The sequence below is a fragment of the Schistocerca americana genome, chromosome 4, assembly GCF_021461395.2.
Source record: "Schistocerca americana isolate TAMUIC-IGC-003095 chromosome 4, iqSchAmer2.1, whole genome shotgun sequence".
Classification (NCBI taxonomy): Eukaryota; Metazoa; Arthropoda; class Insecta; order Orthoptera; family Acrididae; genus Schistocerca; species Schistocerca americana.
In genome coordinates, this window is record NC_060122.1 from 28,198,655 (window position 1) to 28,222,979 (window position 24,325).

Consider the following 24,325-nt stretch of genomic DNA (forward strand, 5'->3'; position numbering starts at 1 on the left):
ATTACTGGCATTAAAGGAAAGAATCAAAGCACAGATAGTTAGAAGCATTACTCTCCCGGAGAGAAGTCGGCATGCTGCCTGTTGTATTCAATTCCGACGCAATTTCTGTGCTTCATCGTCACGTTGAAGGTCCACAGGTTACAGTAAACCTTCCCATGTCCATCGGAATCTATTACTGGCATCCCATGAAAGAATCAAAGCAGAGACAGTTAGAAGTATTACTCTCCCGGACAGAGGTTGGCATGGTGCCTAATGTATTCAATTCCGACGCAATTTCTGTGTTTCATCGTCAAGATGAAGGTCCACAGGATACAGTAAACCTTCCCATGTCCATCGGAATCTATTGCTGGCATCCCAGGAAAGAATCAAAGCACAGATAGTCAGAAGGATTACTCTCCCGGAGAGAAGTCGGCATGGTGCCTGTTGTATTCAATTCCGACGCAATTTCTGTGCTTCATCGTCACGTTGAAGGTCCACAGGTTACAGTAAACCTTCCCATGTCCATCGGAATCTATTACTGGCATCCCAGGAAAGAATCAAAGCACAGATAGTTAGAAGGATTACTCTCCTGGAGAGAAGTCGGATGGTGCCTGTTGTATTCAATTCCGACGCAATTTCTGTGCTTCATCGTCACGTTGAAGGCCCACAGGTTACAGTAAACCTTCCCATGTCCATCGGAATCTATTACTGGCATCCCAGGAACGAATCAAAGCACAGATAGTTAGAAGCATTACTCTCCCGAAGAGAAGTCGGCATGGTGCCTGTTGTATTCAATTCCGACGCAATTTCTGTGTTTCATCGTCAAAATGAAGGTCCACAGGTTACAGGAAACCTTCCCATGTCCATCGGAATCTATTACTGGAATTCCAGGAAAGAATCAAAGCAGAGACAGTTAGAAGTATTAATCTCCCGGACAGAAGTCGGCAAGTTGCCTGTAGTATTAAATTCCGACGCAATTTCTGTGTTTCGTCGTCAAGATGAAGGTCCACAGGTTACAGCAAACCTTCCCATGTCCATCGGAATCTATTACTGGCATCCCAGGGAAGAATCAAAGCTCAGATAGTTAGAAGGATTACTCTCCCGGAGAGAAGTCGGCATGGTGCCTGTTGTATTCAATTCCGACGCAATTTCAGTGCTTCATCGTCACGTTGAAGGTCCACAGGTTACAGTAAACCTTCCCATGTCCATCGGAATCTATTACTGGCATCCCAGGAAAGAATCAAAGCAGAGACCGTTAGAAGTATTACTCTCGCGGACAGAAGTCGGCATGGTGCCTGTTGTATTCAATTCCGACGCAATTTCTGTGTTTCATCGTCAAGATGAAGGTCCACAGGTTACAGTAAACCTTCCCATGTCCATCGGAATCTATTACTGGCATCCCATGAAAGAATCAAAGCAGAGACAGTTAGAAGTATTACTCTCCCGGACAGAAGTTGGCATGGTGCCTAATGTATTCAATTCCGACGCAATTTCTGTGTTTCATCGTCAAGATGAAGGTCCACAGGATACAGTAAACCTTCCCATGTCCATCGGAATCTATTGCTGGCATCCCAGGAAAGAATCAAAGCACAGATAGTCAGAAGGATTACTCTCCCGGAGAGAAGTCGGCATGGTGCCTGTTGTATTCAATTCCGACGCAATTTCTGTGCTTCATCGTCACGTTGAAGGTCCACAGGTTACAGTAAACCTTCCCATGTCCATCGGAATCTATTACTGGCATCCCAGGAAAGAATCAAAGCACAGATAGTTAGAAGGATTACTCTCCTGGAGAGAAGTCGGATGGTGCCTGTTGTATTCAATTCCGACGCAATTTCTGTGCTTCATCGTCACGTTGAAGGTCCACAGGTTACAGTAAACCTTCCCATGTCCATCGGAATCTATTACTGGCATCCCAGGAACGAATCAAAGCACAGATAGTTAGAAGCATTACTCTCCCGAAGAGAAGTCGGCATGGTGCCTGTTGTATTCAATTCCGACGCAATTTCTGTGTTTCATCGTCAAAATGAAGGTCCACAGGTTACAGGAAACCTTCCCATGTCCATCGGAATCTATTACTGGAATTCCAGGAAAGAATCAAAGCAGAGACAGTTAGAAGTATTAATCTCCCGGACAGAAGTCGGCAAGTTGCCTGTAGTATTCAATTCCGACGCAATTTCTGTGTTTCATCGTCAAGATGAAGGTCCACAGGTTACAGCAAACCTTCCCATGTCCATCGGAATCTATTACTGGCATCCCAGGAAAGAATCAAAGCTCAGATAGTTAGAAGGATTACTCTCCCGGAGAGAAGTCGGCATGGTGCCTGTTGTATTCAATTCCGACGCAATTTCAGTGCTTCATCGTCACGTTGAAGGTCCACAGGTTACAGTAAACCTTCCCATGTCCATCGGAATCTATTACTGGCATCCCAGGAAAGAATCAAAGCAGAGACCGTTAGAAGTATTACTCTCGCGGACAGAAGTCGGCATGGTGCCTGTTGTATTCAATTCCGACGCAATTTCTGTGTTTCATCGTCAAGATGAAGGTCCACGGGTTACAGTAAACCTTCCCATGTCCATCGGAATCTATTACTGGCATCCAAGGAAAGAATCAAAGCAGAGACACTTAGAAGTATTACTCTTCCGGACAGAAGTCGGCATGGTGCCTGTTGTATTCAATTCCGACGCAATTTCTGTGTTTCATCGTCAAGATGAAGGTCCACAGGTTACAGTAAACCTTCCCATGTCCATCGGAATCTATTACTGGCATGCCAGGAAAGAATCAAAGCAGAGACAGTTAGAAATATTACTCTCCCGGACAGAAGTCGGCATGGTGCCTGTTGTATTCAATTGCGACGCAATTTCTGTGTTTCATCGTCAAGATGAAGGTCCACCGGTTACAGTAAGCCTTCCCATGTCCATCGGAATCGGTTACTGGCACACCAGGAAAGAATAAAAGCAGAGACAGTTAGAAGTATTACTCTCCCGGACAGATGTCGGCATGGTGCCTGTTGTATTCAATTCCGACGCAATTTCTGTGTTTCATCGTCAAGATGAAGATCCACAGGTTACAGTAAACCTTCCCATGTCCATCGGAATCTATTACTGGCATACCAGGAAAGAATCAAAGCAGAGACAGTTAGAAGTATTACTCTCCCGGACAGAAGTAGGCATGGTGCCTGTTGTATTCAATTCCGACGCAATTTCTGTGTTTCATCGTCAAGATGAAGGTCCACAGGTTACAGTAAACCTTCCCATGTCCATCGGAATCTATTACTGGCATCCCAGGAAATAATCAAAGCACAGATAGTTAGAAGGATTACTCTCCCGGAGAGAAGTCGGCATGGTGCCTGTTGTATTTAATTCCGACGCAATTTCTGTGCTTCATCGTCACGTTGAAGTTCCACAGGTTACAGTAAACCTTACGATGTCCATCGGAATCTATTACTGGCATCCCAGGAAAGAATCAAAGCAGAGACAATTAGAAGTATTACTCTCCCGGAGAGAAGTCGGCATGGTGCCTGTTGTATTCAATTATGACGCAATTTCTGTGTTTCATCGTCAAGATGAAGGTCCACAGGTTACAGTAAACATTCCCATGTCCATCGAAATCTATTACTGGCATCCCAGGAAAGAATCAAAGCAGAGACAGTTAGAAGTATTACTCTCCCGGACAGAAGTCGGCATGATGCCTGTTGTATTCAATTGCGACGCAATTTCTGTGTTTCACCGTCAAGATGAAGGTCCACAGGTTACAGTAAGCCTTCCCATGTCCATCGGAATCTATTACTGGCATTCCAAGAAAGAATCAGAGCACAGATAGTTAGAAGCATTACTCTCCCGGAGAGAAGTCGGCATGGTGCCTATTGTATTCAAATCCGACGCAATTTCTGTGCTTCATCGTCACGTTGAAGGTCCACAGGTTACAGTAAACCTTCCCATGTCCATCTGAATCCATTACTGGCATCCCAGGAAAGAATCAAAGCAGAGACAGTTAGAAGTATTACTCTCCCGGACAGAAGTAGGCCTGGTGCCTGCTGTATTCAATTCCGACGCAATTTCTGTGTTTCATCGTCAAGATGAAGGTCCACAGGTTACAGTAAACCTTCCCATGTCCATCGGAATCTATTACTGGCATCCCAGGAAAGAATCAAAGCACAGATAGTTAGTAGGATTACTCTCCCGGAGAGAAGTCAGCATGGTGCCTGTTGTATTTTATTCCGACGCAATTTCTGTGCTTCATCGTCACGTTGAAGGTCCACAGGTTACAGTAAACCTTCCCATGTCCATCGGAAACAATTACTGGCATCCCAGGAAAGAATCAAGCAGAGACAATTAGAAGTATTACTCTCCCGGAGAGAAGTCGGCATGGTGCCTGTTGTATTCAATTCCAACGCAATTTCTGTGTTTCATCGTCAAGATGAAGGTCCACAGGTTACAGTAAACCTTCCCATGTCCATCGGAATCTATTACTGGCATCCCATGAAAGAATCAAAGCAGAGACAGTTAGAAGTATTACTCTCCCGGAGAGATGTCGGCATGGTGCCTGTTGTATTTAATTGCGACGCAATTTCTGTGTTTCATCGTCAAGATGAAGGTCCACAGGTTACAGTAAGCCTTCCCATGTCCATCGCAATCTATTACTGGCATTCCAAGAAAGAATCAAAGCACAGATAGTTAGAAGCATTACTCTCCTGGAGAGAAGTCGGCATTGTGCCTGTTGTATTCAAATCCGACGCAATTTCTGTGCTTCATCGTCACGTTGAATGTCCACAGGTTACAGTAAACCTTCCCATGTCCATCGGAATCTATTACTGGCATCCCAGGAAAGAATCAAAGCACAGATAGTTAGAAGCATTACTCTCCCGGAGAGAAGTCAGCATGGTGCCTGTTGTATTCAATTCCGATGCAATTTCTGTGTTTCATCGTCAAGGTGAATGTCCACAGGTTACAGTAAACCTTCCCATGTTGATCGGAATCTATTACTGGAATCCCAGGAGCGAATAAAAGCACAGATAGTTAGAGGCATTACTCTCCCAGGGAGAAGTCAGCATGGTGCCTGTTGTATTCAATTCCGACGCAATTTCTGTGTTTCATCGTCAAGATGAAGGTCCACAGGTTAAAGTAAACCTTCCCATGTCCATCGGAATCTATTACTGGAATCCCAGGAACGAATCAAAGCAGAGCAGTTAGAAGCATTTTTCTCCCGGAGAGAAGTCAGCATGGTGCCTGTTGTATTCAATTGCGACGCAATTTCTGTGTTTCATCGTCAAGATGAAGGTCCACAGGTTACAGTAAACCTTCCCATGTCCATCGGAATCTATTACTGGAATCCCAGGAACGAATCAAAGCACAGAAAGTTAGAAGCATTACTCTCCCGGAGCGAGGTCGGCATGGTGCCTGTTGTATTCAATTCCAACGCAATTTCTGTTCTTCATCGTCACGTTGAAGGTCCACAGGTTACAGTAAACCTTCCCATGTCCATCGGAATCCATTACTGGAATCCCAGGAACGAATCAGAGCACAGACAGTTACAAGCATTACTCTCCCGGAGAGAAGTCGGCATTGTGCCTGTTGTATTCAAATCCGACGCAATTTCTGTGCTTCATCGTCACGTTGAAGGTCCACAGGTTACAGTAAACCTTCCCATGTCCATCGCAATCTATTACTGGCATCCCACGAAAGAATCAAAGCACAGATAGTTAGAAGCATTACTCTCCCGGAGAGAAGTCAGCATGGTGCCTGTTGTATTCAATTCCGACGCAATTTCTGTGTTTCATCGTCAAGATGAAGTTCCACAGGTTACAGTAAACCTTCCCATGTTCATCGGAATCTATTACTGGAATCCCAGGAGCGAATAAAAGCACAGATAGTTAGAAGCATTACTCTCCCAGGGAGAAGTCAGCATGGTGCCTGTTGTATTCAATTCCGACGCAATTTCTGTGTTTCATCGTCAAGATGAAGGTCCACAGGTTAAAGTAAACCTTCCCATGTCCATCGGAATCTATTACTGGAATCCCAGGAACGAATCAAAGCAGAGCAGTTAGAAGCATTACTCTCCCGGAGAGAAGTCAGCATGGTGCCTGTTGTATTCAATTCCGACGCAATTTCTGTGTTTCATCGTCAAGATGAAGGACCACAGGTTACAGTAAACCTTCCCATGTCCATCGGAATCTGTTACTGGAATCCCAGGAACGAATCAAAGCACAGATAGTTAGAATCATTACTCTCCCAGAGAGAAGTCGGCATGGTGCCTGTTGTATTCAATTCCAACGAAATTTCTGTGTTTCATCGTCAAGATGAAGGTCCACAGGTTACAGTAAACCTTCCCATGTCCATCGGAATCTATTACTGGAATCCCAATAACGAATCAAAGCACAGATAGTTAGAAGCATTACTCTCCCGGATAGAAGTCAGCATAGTGCCTGTTGTATTCAATTCCGACGCAATTTCTGTCTTTCATCGTCAATACGAAGGTCCACAGGTTACAGTAAACCTTCCCATGTCCATCGGAATCTATTACTGGAATCCCAGGAACGAATCAAAGCACAGATAGTTAGAAGCATTACTCTCCCGGAGAGAAGTCGGCATGGTGCCTGTTTTATTGAATTCCGACGCAATTTCTGTGTTTCATCGTCACGTTGAAGGTCCACAGGTTACAGTAAACCTTCCCATGTCCATCGGAATCTATTACTGGCATCCCAGGCAAGAATCAAAGCACAGATAGTTAGAAGCATTACTATCCCGGAGAGAAGTCAGCATGGTGCCTGTTGTATTCAATTCCGACGCAATTTCTGTGTTTCATCGTCAAGATGAAGGTCCACAGGTTGCAGAAAACCTTCCCATGTCCATCGGAATCTATTACTGCAATCCCAATAACGAATCAAAGCACAGATAGTTAGAAGCATTACTCTCCCGGAGAGAAGTCAGCATAGTGCCTGTTGTATTCAATTCCGACGCAATTTCTGTGTTTCATTGTCAAGATGATGGTCCACAGGTTACAGTAAACCTTCCCATGTCCATCGGAATCTATTACTGGAATCCCAGGAACAAATCAAAGCACAGATAGTTAGAAGCATTACTCTCGCGGGGAGAAGTCGGCATGGTGCCTGTTGTATTCAATTCCGACGCAATTTCTGTCTTTCATCGTCAATACGAAGGTCCACAGGTTACAGTAAACCTTCCCATGTCCATCGGAATCTATTACTGGAATCCCAGGAACGAATCAAAGCACAGATAGTTAGAAGCATTACTCTCCCGGAGAGAAGTCGGCATGGTGCCTGTTGTATTCAATTCCGACGCAATTTCTGTTCTTCATCGTCACGTTGAAGGGCCACAGGTTACAGTAAACCTTCCCATGTCAATCGGAATCTATTACTGGAATCCCAGGAACGATTCAAAGCACAGATAGTTAGAAGCATTACTCTCCCGGAGAGAAGTCAGCATGATGCCTGTTGTATTCAATTCCGACGCAATTTCTGTGTTTCATCGTCAAGATGAAGGTCCACAGGTTACAGTAAACCTTCCCATGTCCATCGGAAGCTATTACTGGAATCCCAGGAACGAATCAAAGCACAGATAGTTAGAAGCATTACTCTCCCGGAGAGAGGTCGGGATGGTGCCTGTTGTATTCAATTCCGACGCAATATCTGTTCTTCATCGTCACGTTGAAGGTCCACAGGTTACAGTAAACCTTCCCATGTCCATCGGAATCCATTACTGGAATCCCAGGAACGAATCAGAGCACAGATAGTTACAAGCATTACTCTCCCGGGGAGAAGTCGGCATGGTGCATGTTGTATTCAATCCCGACGCAATTTCTGTGCTACATCGTCACGTTGAAGGTCCACAGGTTACAGTAAACCTTCCCATGTCCATCGGAATCTATTACTGGAATCCCAGGAACGAATCAAAGCACAGATAGTTAGAAGCATTACTCTCCCGGAGAGAAGTCGGCATGGTGCCTGTTGTATTCAATTCCGACGCAATTTCTGTGCTTCATCGTCACGTTGAAGGTCCACAGGTTACAGTAAACCTTCCCATGTCCACCGGAATCTATTACTGGCTTCCCAGGAAAGAATCAAAGCAGAGACAGTTAGAAGTATTACTCTCCCGGACAGAAGTCGGCATGGTGCCTGTTGTATTCAATTCCGACGCAATTTCTGTGCTTCATCGTCAAGATGAAGGTCCACAGGTTACAGTAAACCTTCCCATGTCCATCGGAATCTATTACTGGCATCCCAGGAAAGAATCAAAGCACAGATATTTAGAAGGATTACTCTCCCGGAGAGAAGTCGGCATGGTGCCTGTTGTATTCAATTCCGACGCAATTTCTGTGCTTCATCGTCACGTTGAAGGTCCACAGGTTACAGTAAACCTTCCCATGTCCATCGGAATCTATTACTGGCATCCCAGGAAAGAATCAAAGCAGAGACAGTTAGAAGTATTACTCTCCCGGACAGAAGTCGGCATGGTGCCTGTTGTATTCAATTCCGACGCAATTTCTGGGTTTCATCGTCAAGATGAAGGTCCACAGGTTACAGTAAACATTCCCATGTCCATCGGAATCTATTACTGGAATCCCAGGAACGAATCAAAGCACAGATAGTTAGAAGGATTACTCTCCCGGAGAGAAGTCGGCATGGTGCATGGTGTATTCAGTTCCGACGCAATTTTTGTGTTTCCTCGTCAAGATGAAGGTCCACAGGTTACAGTAAACCTTCCCATGTCCATCGGAATCTATTACTGGAATCCCAGGAACGAATCAAAGCACAGATAGTTAGAAGGATTACTCTCCCGGAGAGAAGTCAGCATGGTGCCTGTTGTATTCAATTCCGACGCAATTTCTGTGCTTCATCGTCACGTTGAAGGTCCACAGGTTACAGTAAACCTTCCCATGTCCATCGGAATCTATTACTGGCATCCCAGGAAAGAATCAAAGCAGAGACAGTTAGAAGTATTACTCTCCCGGACAGAAGTCGGCATGGTGCCTGTTGTATTCAATTCCGACGCAATTTCTGTGTTTCATCGTCAAGATGAAGGTCCACAGGTTACAGTAAACATTCCCATGTCCATCGGAATCTATTACTGGAATCCCAAGAACGAATAAAAGCACAGATAGTTAGAAGGATTACTCTCCCGGAGAGAAGTCGGCATGGTGCATGGTGTATTCAATTCCGACGCAATTTTTGTGTTTCCTCGTCAAGATGAAGGTCCACAGGTTACAGTAAACCTTCCCATGTCCATCGGAATCTATTACTGGCATCCCAGGAACGAATCAAAGCACAGATGGTTAGAAGCATTACTCTCCCGGAGAGAAGTCAGCATGGTGCCTGTTGTACTCAATTCCGACGCAATTTCTGTGTTTCATCGTCAAGATGAAGGTCCACAGGTAACAGTAAACCTTCCCATGTCCATCGGAATCTATTACTGGAATCCCAGGAACGAATCAAAGCATAGATAGTTAGAAGCATTACTCTCCCGGAGAGAAGTCGGCATGGTGCCTGTTGTATTCAATTCCGACGCAATTTCTGTTCTTCATCGTCACGTTGAAGGTCCACAGGTAACAGTAAACCTTCCCATGTCCATCGGAATCTATTACTGGAATCCCAGGAAAGAATCAAAGCAGAGACAGTTAGAAGTATTACTCTCCCGGACAGAAGTCGGCATGGTGCCTGTTGTATTCAATTCCGACGCAATATCTGTGCTTCATCGTCAAGATGAAGGTCCACAGGTTACAGTAAACCTTCCCATGTCCATCGGAATCTATTACTGGCATCCCAGGAAAGAATCAAAGCACAGATAGTTAGAAGGATTACTCTCCCGGAGAGAAGTCGGCATGGTGCCTATTGTATTCAATTCCGTCGCAATTTCTGTGCTTCATCGTCACGTTGAAGGTCCACAGGATACAGTAAACCTTCCCATGTCCATCGGAATCAATTACTGGCATCCCAGGAAAGAATCATAGCAGAGACAGTTAGAAGTATTACTCTCCCGGACAGAAGTCGGCATGGTGCCTGTTGTATTCAATTCCGACGCAATTTCTGTGTTTCATCGACAAGATGAAGGTCCACAGGTTACAGTAAACATTCCCATGTCCATCGGAATCTATTACTGGAATCCCAATAAAGAATCAAAGCACAGATAGTTAGAAGGATTACTCTAACGGAGAGAAGTCGGCATGGTGCCTGTTGTATTCAATTCCGTCGCAATTTCTGTGCTTCATCGTCACGTTGAAGGTCCACAGGATACAGTAAACCTTCCCATGTCCATCGGAATCAATTACTGGCATCCCAGGAAAGAATCATAGCAGAGACAGTTAGAAGTATTACTCTCCCGGACAGAAGTCGGCATGGAGCATGGTGTATTCAATTCCGACGCAATTTCTGTGTTTCATCGTCAAGATGAAGGTCCACAGGTTACAGTAAACCTTCCCACGTCCATCGGAATCTATTACTGGAATCCCAGGAACGAATCAAAGCACAGATAGTTAGAAGGATTACTCTCCCGGAGGGAAGTCAGCATGGTGCCTGTTGTATTCAATTCCGACGCAATTTCTGTGCTTCATCGTCACGTTGGAGGTCCACAGGTTACAGTAAACGTTCCCATGTCCATCGGAATCTATTACTGGCATCCCAGGAAAGAATCAAAACAGAGACAGTTAGAAGTATTACTCTCCCGTACAGAAGTCTGCATGGTGCCTGTTGTATACAATTCCGATGCGATTTCTGTGCTTCATCGTCACGTTGAAGGTCCACAGGTTACAGTAAATCTTCCCATGTCCATCGGAATCTATTACTGGAATCCCAGGAACGAATCAAAGCACGGATAGTTAGAAGCATTACTCTCCCGGAGAGAAGTCTGCATGGTGCCTGTTGTATTCAATTCCGACGCAATTTCTGTGTTTCATCGTCAAGATGAAGGTCCACAGGTTACAGTAAACCTTCCCATGTCCATCGGAATCTACTACTGGAATCCCAGGAACGAATCAAAGCACAGATAGTTAGAAGCATTACTCTCCCGGAGAGAAGTCATCATGGTGCCTGTTGTATTCAATTCCGACGCAATTTCTGTGTTTCATCGACAAGATGAAGGTCCACAGGTTACAGTAAACCTTCCCATGTCCATCGGAATCTATTACTGGAATCCCAGGAACGAATCAAAGCACAGATAGTTAGAAGCATTACTCTCCCGGAGAGAAGTCAGCATGGTGCCTGTTGTATTCAATTCCGACGCAATTTCTGTGTTTCATCGACAAGATGAAGGTCCACAGGTAACAGTAAACCTTCCCATGTCCATCGGAATCTATTATTGGAATCCCAGGAACGAATCAAAGCACAGATAGTTAGAAGCATTACTCTCCCGGAGAGAAGTCAGCATGGTGCCTGTTGTATTCAATTCCGACGCAATTTCTGTGTTTCATCGACAAGATGAAGGTCCACAGGTTACAGTAAACCTTCCCATGTCCATCGGAATCTATTACTGGAATCCCAGGAACGAATCAAAGCACAGATAGTTAGAAGCATTACTCTCCCGGAGAGAAGTCAGCATGGTGCCTGTTGTATTCAATTCCGACGCAATTTCTGTGTTTCATCGTCAAGATGAAGGTCCACAGGTTACAGTAAACCTTCCCATGTCCATCGGAATCTATTACTGGAATCCCAATAACGAATCAAAGCACAGATAGTTAGAAGCATTACTCTCCCGGAGAGAAGTCAGCATGATGCCTGTTGTATTCAATTCCGACGCAATTTTTGTGTTTCATTGTCAAGATGAAGGTCCACAAGTTACAGTACACCTTCCCATGTCCATCGGAATCTATTACTGGAATCCCAGGAACGAATCAAAGCACAGATAGTTAGAAGCATTACTCTCCCGGAAAGAAGTCGGCATGGTACCTGTTTTATTCAATTCCGACGCAATTTCTGTGTTTCATCGTCAAGTTGAAGGTCCACAGGTTACAGTAAAACTTCCCATGTCCATCGGAATCTATTACTGGAATCCCAGGAACGAATCAAAGCACAGATAGTTAGAAGCATTACTCTCCCGGAGAGAAGTCGGCATGGTGCCTGTTGTATTCAATTCCGACGCAATTTCTGTTCTTCATCGTCACGTTGAAGGTCCACAAGTTACAGTAAACCTTCCCATGTCCATCGGAATCTATTACTGGAATCCCAGGAACGAATCAAAGCACAGATAGTTAGAAGCATTACTCTCCCGGAGAGAAGTCAGCATGATGCCTGTTGTATTCAATTCCGACGCAATTTCTGTGTTTCATCGTCAAGATGAAGGTCAACAGTTTACAGTAAACCTTCCCATGTCCATCGGAGTCTATTACTGGAATCCCAGGAACGAATCAAAGCACAGATAGTTAGAAGCATTACTCTCCCGGAGAGAAGTCGGCATGGTGCCTGTTGTATTCAATTCCGACGCAATTTCTGTTCTTCATCGTCACGTTGAAGGTCCACAGGTTACAGTAAACCTTCCCATGTCCATCGGAATCTATTACTGGAATCCCAGGAACGAATCAAAGCACAGATAGTTAGAAGCATTACTCTCCCGGAGAGAAGTCGGCATGGTGCATGTTGTATTCAATTCCGACGCAATTTCTGTGCTTCATCGTCACGTTGAAGGTCCACAAGATACAGTAAACCTTCCCATGTCCATCGGAATCAATTACTGGCATCCCAGGAAAGAATCATAGCAGAGACAGTTAGAAGTATTACTCTCCCGGACAGAAGTCGGCATGGTGCCTGTTGTATTCAATTCCGACGCAATTTCTGTGTTTCATCGTCACGATGAAGGTCCACAGGTTACAGTAAACGTTCCCATGTCCATCGGAATCTATTACTGGAATCCCAGGAACGAATCAAATCACAGATAGTTAGAAGGATTACTCTCCCGGAGAGAAGTCGGCATGGAGCATGGTGTATTCAATTCCGACGCAATTTCTGTGTTTCATCGTCAAGATGAAGGTCCACAGGTTACAGGAAACCTTCCCACGTCCATCGGAATCTATTACTGGAATCCCAGGAATGAATCAAAGCACAGATAGTTAGAAGGATTACTCTCCCGGAGAGAAGTCAGCATGGTGCCTGTTGTATTCAATTCCGACGCAATTTCTGTGCTTCATCGTCACGTTGAAGGTCCACAGGTTACAGTAAACCTTCCCATGTCCATCGGAATCTATTACTGGCATCCCAGGAAAGAATCAAAACAGAGACAGTTAGAAGTATTACTCTCCCGTACAGAAGTCTGCATGGTGCCTGTTGTATACAATTCCGACGCGATTTCTGTGCTTCATCGTCACGTTGAAGGTCCTCAGGTTACAGTAAACCTTCCCATGTCCATCGGAATCTATTACTGGAATCCCAGGAACGAATCAAAGCACAGATAGTTAGAAGCATTACTCTCCCGGAGAGAAGTCAGCATGGTGCCTGTTGTATTCAATTCCGACGCAATTTCTGTGTTTCATCGTCAAGATGAAGGTCCACAGGTTACAGTAAACCTTCCCATGTCCATCGGAATCTATTACTGGCATCCCAGGAACGAATCAAAGCACAGATAGTTAGAAGCATTACTCTCCCGGAGAGAAGTCAGCATGGTGCCTGTTGTACTCAATTCCGACGCAATTTCTGTGTTTCATCGCCAAGATGAAGGTCCACAGGTAACAGTAAACCTTCCCATGTCCATCGGAATCTATTATTGGAATCCCAGGAACGAATCAAAGCAAAGATAGTTAGAAGCATTACTCTCCCGGAGAGAAGTCGGCATGGTGCCTGTTGTATTCAATTCCGACGCAATTTCAGTGCTTCATCGTCACGTTGAAGGTCCACAGGTTACAGTAAACCTTCCTATGTCCATCGGAATCTATTACTGGAATCCCAGGAAAGAATCAAAGCACAGATAGTTAGAAGCATTACTCTCCCGGAGAGAAGTCAGCATGGTGCCTGTTGTATTCAATTCCGACGCAATTTCTGTGTTTCATCGTCAAGATGAAGGTCCACAGGTTACAGTAAACCTTCCCATGTCCATCGGAATCTATTACTGGAATCCCAATAACGAATCAAAGCACAGATAGTTAGAAGCATTACTCTCCCGGAGAGAAGTCAGCATGATGCCTGTTGTATTCAATTCCGACGCAATTTTTGTGTTTCATTGTCAAGATGAAGGTCCACAAGTTACAGTACACCTTCCCATGTCCATCGGAATCTATTACTGGAATCCCAGGAACGAATCAAAGCACAGATAGTTAGAAGCATTACTCTCCCGGAAAGAAGTCGGCATGGTACCTGTTTTATTCAATTCCAACGCAATTTCTGTGTTTCATCGTCAAGTTGAAGGTCCACAGGTTACAGTAAAACTTCCCATGTCCATCGGAATCTATTACTGGAATCCCAGGAACGAATCAAAGCACAGATAGTTAGAAGCATTACTCTCCCGGAGAGAAGTCGGCATGGTGCCTGTTGTATTCAATTCCGACGCAATTTCTGTTCTTCATCGTCACGTTGAAGGTCCACAAGTTACAGTAAACCTTCCCATGTCCATCGGAATCTATTACTGGAATCCCAGGAACGAATCAAAGCACAGATAGTTAGAAGCATTACTCTCCCGGAGAGAAGTCAGCATGATGCCTGTTGTATTCAATTCCGACGCAATTTCTGTGTTTCATCGTCAAGATGAAGGTCAACAGTTTACAGTAAACCTTCCCATGTCCATCGGAGTCTATTACTGGAATCCCAGGAACGAATCAAAGCACAGATAGTTAGAAGCATTACTCTCCCGGAGTGAAGTCGGCATGGTGCCTGTTGTATTCAATTCCGACGCAATTTCTGTTCTTCATCGTCACGTTGAAGGTCCACAGGTTACAGTAAACCTTCCCATGTCCATCGGAATCTATTACTGGAATCCCAGGAACGAATCAAAGCACAGATAGTTAGAAGCATTACTCTCCCGGAGAGAAGTCGGCATGGTGCATGTTGTATTCAATTCCGACGCAATTTCTGTGCTTCATCGTCACGTTGAAGGTCCACAGGTTACAGTAAACCTTCCCATGTCCATCGGAATCTATTACTGGAATCCCAGGAACGAATCAAAGCACAGATAGTTAGAAGCATTACTCTCCCGGAGAGAAGTCGGCATGGTGCCTGTTGTTTTCAATTCCGACGCAATTTCTGTGCTTCTTCGTCACGTTTAAGGTTCACAGGATACAGTAAACCTTCCCATGTCCATCGGAATCAATTACTGGCATCCCAGGAAAGAATCATAGCAGAGACAGTTGGAAGTATTACTCTCCCGGACAGAAGTCGGCATGGTGCCTGTTGTATTCAATTCCGACGCAATTTCTGTGCTTCATCGTCAAGATGAAGGTCCACAGGTTACAGTAAACGTTCCCATGTCCATCGGAATCTATTACTGTCATCCCAGGAAAGAATCAAAGCACAGATAGTTAGAAGGATTACTCTCCCGGAGAGAAGTCGGCATGGTGCCTGTTGTATTCAATTCCGTCGCAATTTCCGTGCTTCTTCGTCACGTTTAAGGTTCACAGGATTCAGTAAACCTTCCCATGTCCATCGGAATCAATTACTGGCATCGCAGGAAAGAATCATAGCAGAGACAGTTGGAAGTATTACTCTCCCGGACAGAAGTCGGCATGGTGCCTGTTGTATTCAATTCCGACGCAATTTCTGTGTTTCATCGTCAAGATGAAGGTCCACAGGTTACAGTAAACATTCCCATGTCCCTCGGAATCTATTACTGGAATCCCAGGTAAGAATCAAAGCACAGATAGTTAGAAGGATTACTCTCCCGGAGAGAAGTCGGCATGGAGCATGGTGTATTCAATTCCGACGCAATTTCTGTGTTTCATCGTCAAGATGAAGGTCCACAGGTTACAGTAAACCTTCCCACGTCCATCGGAATCTATTACTGGAATCCCAGGAACGAATCAAAGCACAGATAGTTAGAAGGATTACTCTCCCGGAGAGAAGTCAGCATGGTGCCTGTTGTATTCAATTCCGACGCAATTTCTGTGCTTCATCGTCACGTTGAAGGTCCACAGGTTACAGTAAACCTTCCCATGTCCATCGGAATCTATTACTGGCATCCCAGGAAAGAATCAAAACAGAGACAGTTAGAAGTATTACTCTCCCGTACAGAAGTCTGCATGGTGCCTGTTGTATACAATTCCGACGCGATTTCTGTGCTTCATCGTCACGTTGAAGGTCCACAGGTTACAGTAAACCTTCCCATGTCCATCGGAATCTATTACTGGAATCCCAGGAACGAATCAAAGCACAGATAGTTAGAAGCATTACTCTCCCGGAGAGAAGTCAGCATGGTGCCTGTTGTATTCAATTCCGACGCAATTTCTGTGTTTCATCGTCAAGATGAAGGTCCACAGGTTACAGTAAACCTTCCCACGTCCATCGGAATCTATTACTGGAATCCCAGGAACGAATCAAAGCACAGATAGTTAGAAGGATTACTCTCCCGGAGAGAAGTCAGCATGGTGCCTGTTGTATTCAATTCCGACGCAATTTCAGTGCTTCATCGTCACGTTGAAGGTCCACAGGTTACAGTAAACCTTCCTATGTCCATCGGAATCTATTACTGGAATCCCAGGAACGAATCAAAGCACAGATAGTTAGAAGCATTACTCTCCCGGAGAGAAGTCAGCATGGTGCCTGTTGTATTCAATTCCGACGCAATTTCTGTGGTTCATCGTCACGTTGAAGGTCCGCAGGTTACAGTAAACCTTCGTACGTCCATCGGAATCCATTACTGGCATCCCAGGAAAGAATCAAAGCAGAGACAGTTAGAAGTATTACTCTCCCGGACAGAAGTCGGGTTGGTGCCTGTTGTATTCAATTCCGACGCAATTTCTGTGTTTCATCGTTAAGTTGAAGGTCCAAAGGATGCAGTATACGTTCCCATGTCCATCGGAATCTATTACTGGAATCCCAGGAACGAATCAAAGCACAGATAGTTAGAAGCATTACTCTCCCGGACAGAAGTCGGCATGGTGCCTGTTGTATTCAATTCCGACGCAATTTCTGTGCTTGTCCGTCACGTTGAAGGTCCACAGGTTACAGTAAACTTTCCCATGTCCATCGGAATCTATTACTGGAATCCCAGGAACGAATCAAGGCACAGATAGTTGGAAGCAATACTCTCCCGGAGAGAAGTCAGCACGGTGCCTGTTGTATTCAATTCCGACGCAATTTCTGTGTTTCATCGTCAAGATGAAGGTCCACAGGTTACAGTAAACTTTCCCATTTTCTTCGGAATCTATTACTGGAATCCCAGGAAAGAATCAAAGCACAGACAGTTAGAAGCATTACTCTCCCGGATAGAAGTCGGCATGGTGCCTGTTGTATTCAATTCCGACGCAATTTCTGTGCTTCATCGTCACGTTGAAGGTCCACAGGTTACAGTAAACCTTCCCATGTCCATCGGAATCTATTACTGGCATCCAAGCAAAGAATCAAAGCAGAAACAGTTAGAAGTATTACTCTCCCGGACAGAAGCCGGCATGGTGCCTGTTGTATTCCATTCCGACGCAATTTCTGTGTTTCATCGTCAAGATGAAGGTCCACAGGTTACAGTAAACCTTCCCATGTCCATCGGAATCTATTACTCGAATCCCAGGAACGAATCAAAGCACAGATAGTTAGAAGCATTGCTCTCCCGGAGAGAAGTCAGCATGGTGCCTGTTGTATTCAATTCCGACTCAATTTCTGTGCTTCATCGTCACGTTGAAGGTCCATAGGTTACAGTACACCTTCCCATGTCCATCGGAATCTATTACTGGCGTCAGAGGAAAGAAACAAAGCAGAGACAGTTGGAAGTATTACTCTCCCGGACAGAAGTCGGCATGGTGCCTGTTGTATTCAATTCCGACGCAATTTCTGTGTTTCATCGTTAAGTTGAAGGTCCACAGGTTACAGTATACATTCCCATGTCCATCGGAATCTATTACTGGAATCCCAGGAACGAATCAAAGCACAGATAGTTAGAAGCATTGCTCTCCCGGAGAGAAGTCAGCATGGTGCCTGTTGTATTCAATTCCGCCTCAATTTCTGTGCTTCATCGTCACGTTGAAGGTCCACAGGTTTCAGTAAACCTTCCCATGTCCATCGGAATCTATTACTGGCATCCCAGGAAAGAATCAAAGCAGACACAGTTAGAAGTATTACTCTCCCGGACAGAAGTCGGCATGGTGCGTGTTGTATTCAATTCCGACGCAATTTCTGTGTTTCATCGTCAAGATGAAGGTCCACAGGTTACAGTAAACCTTCCCATGTCCATCGGAATGTATTACTGGAATCCCAGGAACGAATCAAAGCACAGATAGTTAGAAGCATTACTCTCCCGGAGAGAAGTCAGCATGGTGCCTGTTGTATTCAATTCCGACGCAATTCCTGTGCTTCATCGTCACGTTGAAGGTCCACAGGTTACAGTAAACCTTCCCATGTCCATCGGAATCTATTACTGTCTGGTATGATTTTTTTTTTTTCTTCTTAGTAATTTATTTGAAAGCTTTGTTGCTTTGGTAAAAATAAAATTGGTTCTTTTTGTCGTGACAGAATAAATTACTATTAATCACACCAGATTTGTCGGAGAACAGCAGCAACATGTGTAATTGATCCAGCTTTAAGAAACTCTATTACCTTTTAGCGGAAAATTCGTGCGGTACTCTCCGACGTTAGAAAAGTCGTAGTGTTCCGTTCGGAGCAGGAGGCGGCTGTCTTTTCTCCTTCGCGATATCGAAAATTACTAAAGAAAATGAACAGAAATTTTTTTTCGGAGGAAGATCGCGCGGAGAAAACAGACGGAAGTTACATGAAAGAAACCTAAGGGACCAACTGATTGGATTTGTACGAACATATAAACGGAACTGAAAGAACTTGGAATAAATACTATAGCGATGTCGTCACGACAGCCTCCTGTTCCGACAGAACACACGCTGGATCATAAGCTGCATAAATCTTTTAAACAGGAAGGATTATCATAAGTATAATTAATGAAAATAAGGTTGAGAGATTTTCTTTGAAATTAAATAAACTTCAAGGCTTCAAGTATTATAATATGAAACGGAAACTTACATTAACATGGCCACCCATTGTGGCGGTGGAGCGAAATTTTCACGATATACATTCTCGCTTGTTTGTGGCTACATATATTTTTAATCACTTAAACTCTTAACTTTACAATAAAAATGATTATATCAGATGGAGCACAATACTTTTGCGTCCGACTCGCAACACATTCACAGAAGAGCTAGACAGCGACGCGGCTCCCTGCAGAAGTAAAAACTGGCAATTGTTATTTTGAAACATAAGTGCATCGGTTTTTTTTTTTTTTTTACTGATCGATAGCAGCGTATAACAGTTTATAGCTATCGTGATATTCTGCGCTTTTCAGGAGCGCGGCAAAGATATCTGGTTACAACATTCATTGGTATATGTTAGAAGTTCGCACATACTGACGCAAATACAGAAAAAAAACTTTTACATGTTAAAAATCGCAGTGATAAAGGCTGTAATGTCACAATGCCTCCCATGTGAGGCATGATGATTCCGGAAGGATCATCAGGACTCACATGTAGTTTCAAGACATTACTGTGTTTTATCATCTGTTTACTTTCGTTCTAACATAAAATTGGAATGAGTTTGTCATCTAGTTATTTTATGCTTCCAGTACAGTTATGAAAACAAATAGTCTTTCAGTGTCTTTTGTGCACTTTGGCACTTCTCTCAGTTCATTGTAAGGTGTCCTTGCACTGTCATCTTAATTGCTGTTACGGTGAAACAAAATATGAAAAAAAAAACAATCTTAAGTCTAACACACACAAAGATAAATGAATAATACTCTATATAGAAAACAAAACATGTCAGTAGACAAACATACACAGATACATTGAAATAATTACTTAAACAGTCCTCTAAAATTGTCAGTGACCTGTTTGGTCTCGTAATGTTTTTTTTATCCGTTTCATTAGATTCTTTTAGAATGTCGTTGTTAATCAGGACGTTTCACTTGACACTACACTGTACACTTTTATTTGTCACGCGCTCACTTAACCGGAGTCTGCAACGTCTATTCTCGTTCGGTGAGCGGCGTCGTCCGAGAGGTCACGACCCTGGGTAGCGTCCTTTTTTTTTTGTGTTCGCTCGTGTTGCCTCTCTAGTGTCTCGCATCAAGCGTCATGTCGTTTACATACAAATAAACAGAAAGAAACCTGTGTTAGGTTCGTGCTATAATGTAGACTTACAGGTAAAGGTTTTATAGGATTCTGGACAGGATTGATAACCTTCCCCTCCAGTTAACGTTTCAGTGCTCAGTAATGCCTTGTCTTTATTTAACTATCTATCGCAAAATATCCGACGTGACTGATTAAAATGGAAATTAATTTGAAGCTAAGACTTCTCGTTTTACAGAATAAATAAAGTTCATAATTAAGTTTCACTGTGATAGCTTTAGCAATGTCTCTTGCGTAGTTGTGAGACGGAAAACATTCTAAGGTCAATGACACGCCTCCACAGCGCGCGCGTCGGTTGTGTTTCAAATGTTAATTGTTGAGTCCAATTGCAAGCAGCTCCGCACTGTTGCCGGTTACTAGTCCAGTGCAACACGCGCTCGTGTATGCTCGTATGAAGTTTAACGTGTGTCACTCGCGCTCTGCTAAAATGAGAACACGCGGAAACACACGTCTAGTGTCCTTTCTCCATCGTCGATCGGCGTATCGAAAACTTGGGTAGAAAATACCACCGTCTGTTTCGAGGATTTCACACGACAGTCCCTGCGACCCGCCATGCTGCTTACACACAGGTAAGTGAAGTCAACGTTTTACATATAGTTTGCAAAATGCTTTGCTGCGATCGCTGTCACTACCTGCACTTGCGTGTACACATGTCACTGCACACGTATTTTGTACACTTTATCACTCGCATTTTGTTTAGAACGTCTTAGAGTGTCTGCAAATTCACATCTCCCATCTCACATTGCGATTTCAAAGTTCACAGTTCAAGTTACTCACAGGTAAATACATTACAAGATTAAACAATGTCCATAAATTGCATACATAGATACATACATTTCTAAGTTTGCTTACAGTCACAAATTCTGTTAACCTTTTCAGTCACGCCACGCCGGATTAGCGTATTGAATACCACTACTTGTGCATCAAGGCACGATTATTTCGGTTATTCTCTCTCCCTTTTACAAAGGTAAAATTGTTCTTAAAACAAATCTTTTAAGCAGCTTGTTATTTCGTTTCTCTTCAAAATTTAGTGTCACTGTTTATGTAGAGCACAGATTGAACAAATTCTGTCTCTACTGGTCGAGCATACTCATGCATTTCTCTCCGGAAGATTCATGCTTCATAAAGTTACTGGCTGCAAGTGCTACTCGCGGGATGTATTATAATCTCTCAACATTGCTACTCGCGATACGCGATTAGAACAAAACTTTCGCTAACGGATCTCTCCCACAAATTTCGTTTCCACTTCAACCGTCTAAAGAGCACTCAGATGAGCCTGTCAAATTCTAATCCTCAATTTTTTTTTAATGGGATAGGATGGGGAAGTGGAAGAGGAGAGGATCAAATATGAACATAAATATACTATATACATATACAAATTCTAGCACAACTACACTAGGATATTTTTTTTTTACCTTAGATGCATGACATGCGTCACGTGTGCCTTCAAGTGGCTATTCTTTAATCTAATATCAGATCTTAGTTTTATTATTATAATGTGAGTCATATCTGGTGACAGCTTTCTAGTTTATCACGCTTCCTTCTGGGCGATTGTCGGGCTTGGCTGTGAAATAGCTAATTACTTTAGTGCATCTTACATGTTTAAAGAAGAAACATTTACCATCAGGAATACTCCAGGCTTGTCAGTACGACGTATATGTTTCGATGTAGTGGCACTCTCGACTACATGACCTAACAGCTGTTGTAAAACACAATAAAGGAAATGCTTTGTTGCTTAGCTATTAAATCTTTATGAGGCTTACTGTTCGTAGATGATATTTTGAATCTGAGATTGAATCTCCTGAAAACTATCAAATACTACGTGATACTCTATCTGTTATTTACTGCTTTTGACAGTTCAAACACTTGGCTACACAAATCTGTTTAATTCTAAAGATCGCGCTAACAAAAGGTATAGTTCATGGCGGTGTTACAATAACGCACAGTTTACACGCAATAGGCTGTACTCTGTACACTTAAAGACTAACATTCCATCTTGAGGGCTGAAAAAGAAATTGCTTAACCTAATATTTCATATATATATATATATATATTCATTGGAGTTGGAAGGTGGCAATCTGCTACTTCCTTCCGTATCTCCTTTCACCAATAACGGCATTCCTCAATGCCAACAGCCAACTTGGACTGCTTACACCTATGACTAACTTAAAACTAACTGAGAATCTATCCTCTCAAATGGAATGTGCTTTCTTTTTCGTACGCCATAATAAATCAAATCTTCAATCACCTCCATAGTTTTTCGCCAAAGTGTGAGTACTCGTATTGGTGTGTTTGAATACCGAAGTGTTTCGCAGGTTAAACCTTAGGCTAATGTTCCTTTGCTCGTTACTTTGCCTCGTTATACTTCTTGAGATCCTGGTGGTGATACAATCCTTTAATTCTGCCAGATGCTGGATCCGCCATTAGATAACATCCTGTATGTGGTTTTCTAATTACTACAAATGGTCCGTCGTACAATAGCCTCCATTTCCGATTTCTTTTCAACAACTTCGATGGCTTAAAATGTGTCCGTAAAAGCACCTTTTCATTAATATCATATGTAAGGGCCTTAGATACTTTCTTGTCATAAGACTTCTTGCGTAGATTCGCCTGTACAGCTAAGGATACCAATGCTTGCCTAAGTTTTGCATCTAAATCTAATTCTGGTTCTACAATTTTAGGTATGGGATCTAACCATTCATTTCTTTCCCGATGACTCGTCATTAGTTCCGCAGGTGTAAATCCAGTTGAGAAGTGTGGAAGATTGTTGACAATCTGCTCGAATGAAGATACAAAGTCAATCCAACGGGTTTGTCTATTAGGTATGTAGGTTCGAATGAATCTATTGAACTCTTTGAAGATACGTTCGGTGGGATTAGATTGCGGTCTGAAACGAGATATAAGTATTTGTTTGATGCCATGTCTGGCAAGAAAATTGCGCCATTGTCTGCCAGTGAAATTCGATGCATTATCTGATAGAATGGCCTCCGGCTTGCCAAATCGAGGAAAATAGTCTTGTTCGATTCGACGGATGATCGGAAGTGCACTGGATGATTTCACTGCATAAAGTCTCACATGTTTTGTGAAAAGATCCAACAATGCGACTAGGTATTTCACCCCTCCCCTCCCTTGCGGCATGGGGCCGGCGAGATCAAGGGCCAGAACTTGATTTGGTCTCTCAGTAATAATTGGATTCAGAGGAATTAGGTTCGAATGGTTGAAGGGTTTTGCCTTCTGGCAGATAAGACATGTACTTAACAACTTATGGATTCGATGGTGCAAGTTTGGTACATAGCAATAGGCAGAAATCTTTCGTTTGCATTTTTCAGGTCCATAATGACCCCAGGAAAGATGTGTGTACCAGATAAGGTGTTCAACGTATGCGTGTGGTATACACACACACCATCTACCAGAGAGGAGAGAAGTTCGATGGAATAAAACATCGTTGTGTAGTTTATAAAATTTGGACAAGTGGTGATCGGGTTTTGTTAGAAGAAGTTGTTTGATCTTACGCCATTTGGGATCTGTTTCTTGGAGTATGCGCATCTGCTTGCAGAGCTGAAGGAAATACTTTCTATGTAGTGGGTCTTTCATTAGAAGAATTCGGTAGTTAGACATCTGCTCGATAAGTTCACTGGACTCGGGAAGTCCTTGCGGCATGCGTGACAAAGCATCCGCGATAATGTTGTTTTTACCCTTGATGTATACTATTTCGAAATCATACTCTTGCAAGAAGAGACTCCATCGTGTAAGACGAGGATGAAGAAGTTTACACGAGAGCAAGAAACTAAGAGCTTGGTGATCAGAAAAGACCTTAATTTTCCGACCATGGATGTAGTAATTGAACCTTTTAAAGGACCATACAACGGCCAGAGCCTCCAACTCTGTCACCGAGTATGACCTCTCACATTCTGTGAGAACCCTACTTGCAAAGCTGATAACTCTTATCTCTTCTTTTCCATCAATTACTTCTATTTGAAACAAACAAGAACCAAGCCCCTGAAATGAAGCATCTGACGAAATACAGAATTCTTTATCCATGTCTGGATGGAACAAAATATTGCTGTTAAGAAGTGCTTGTTTAATG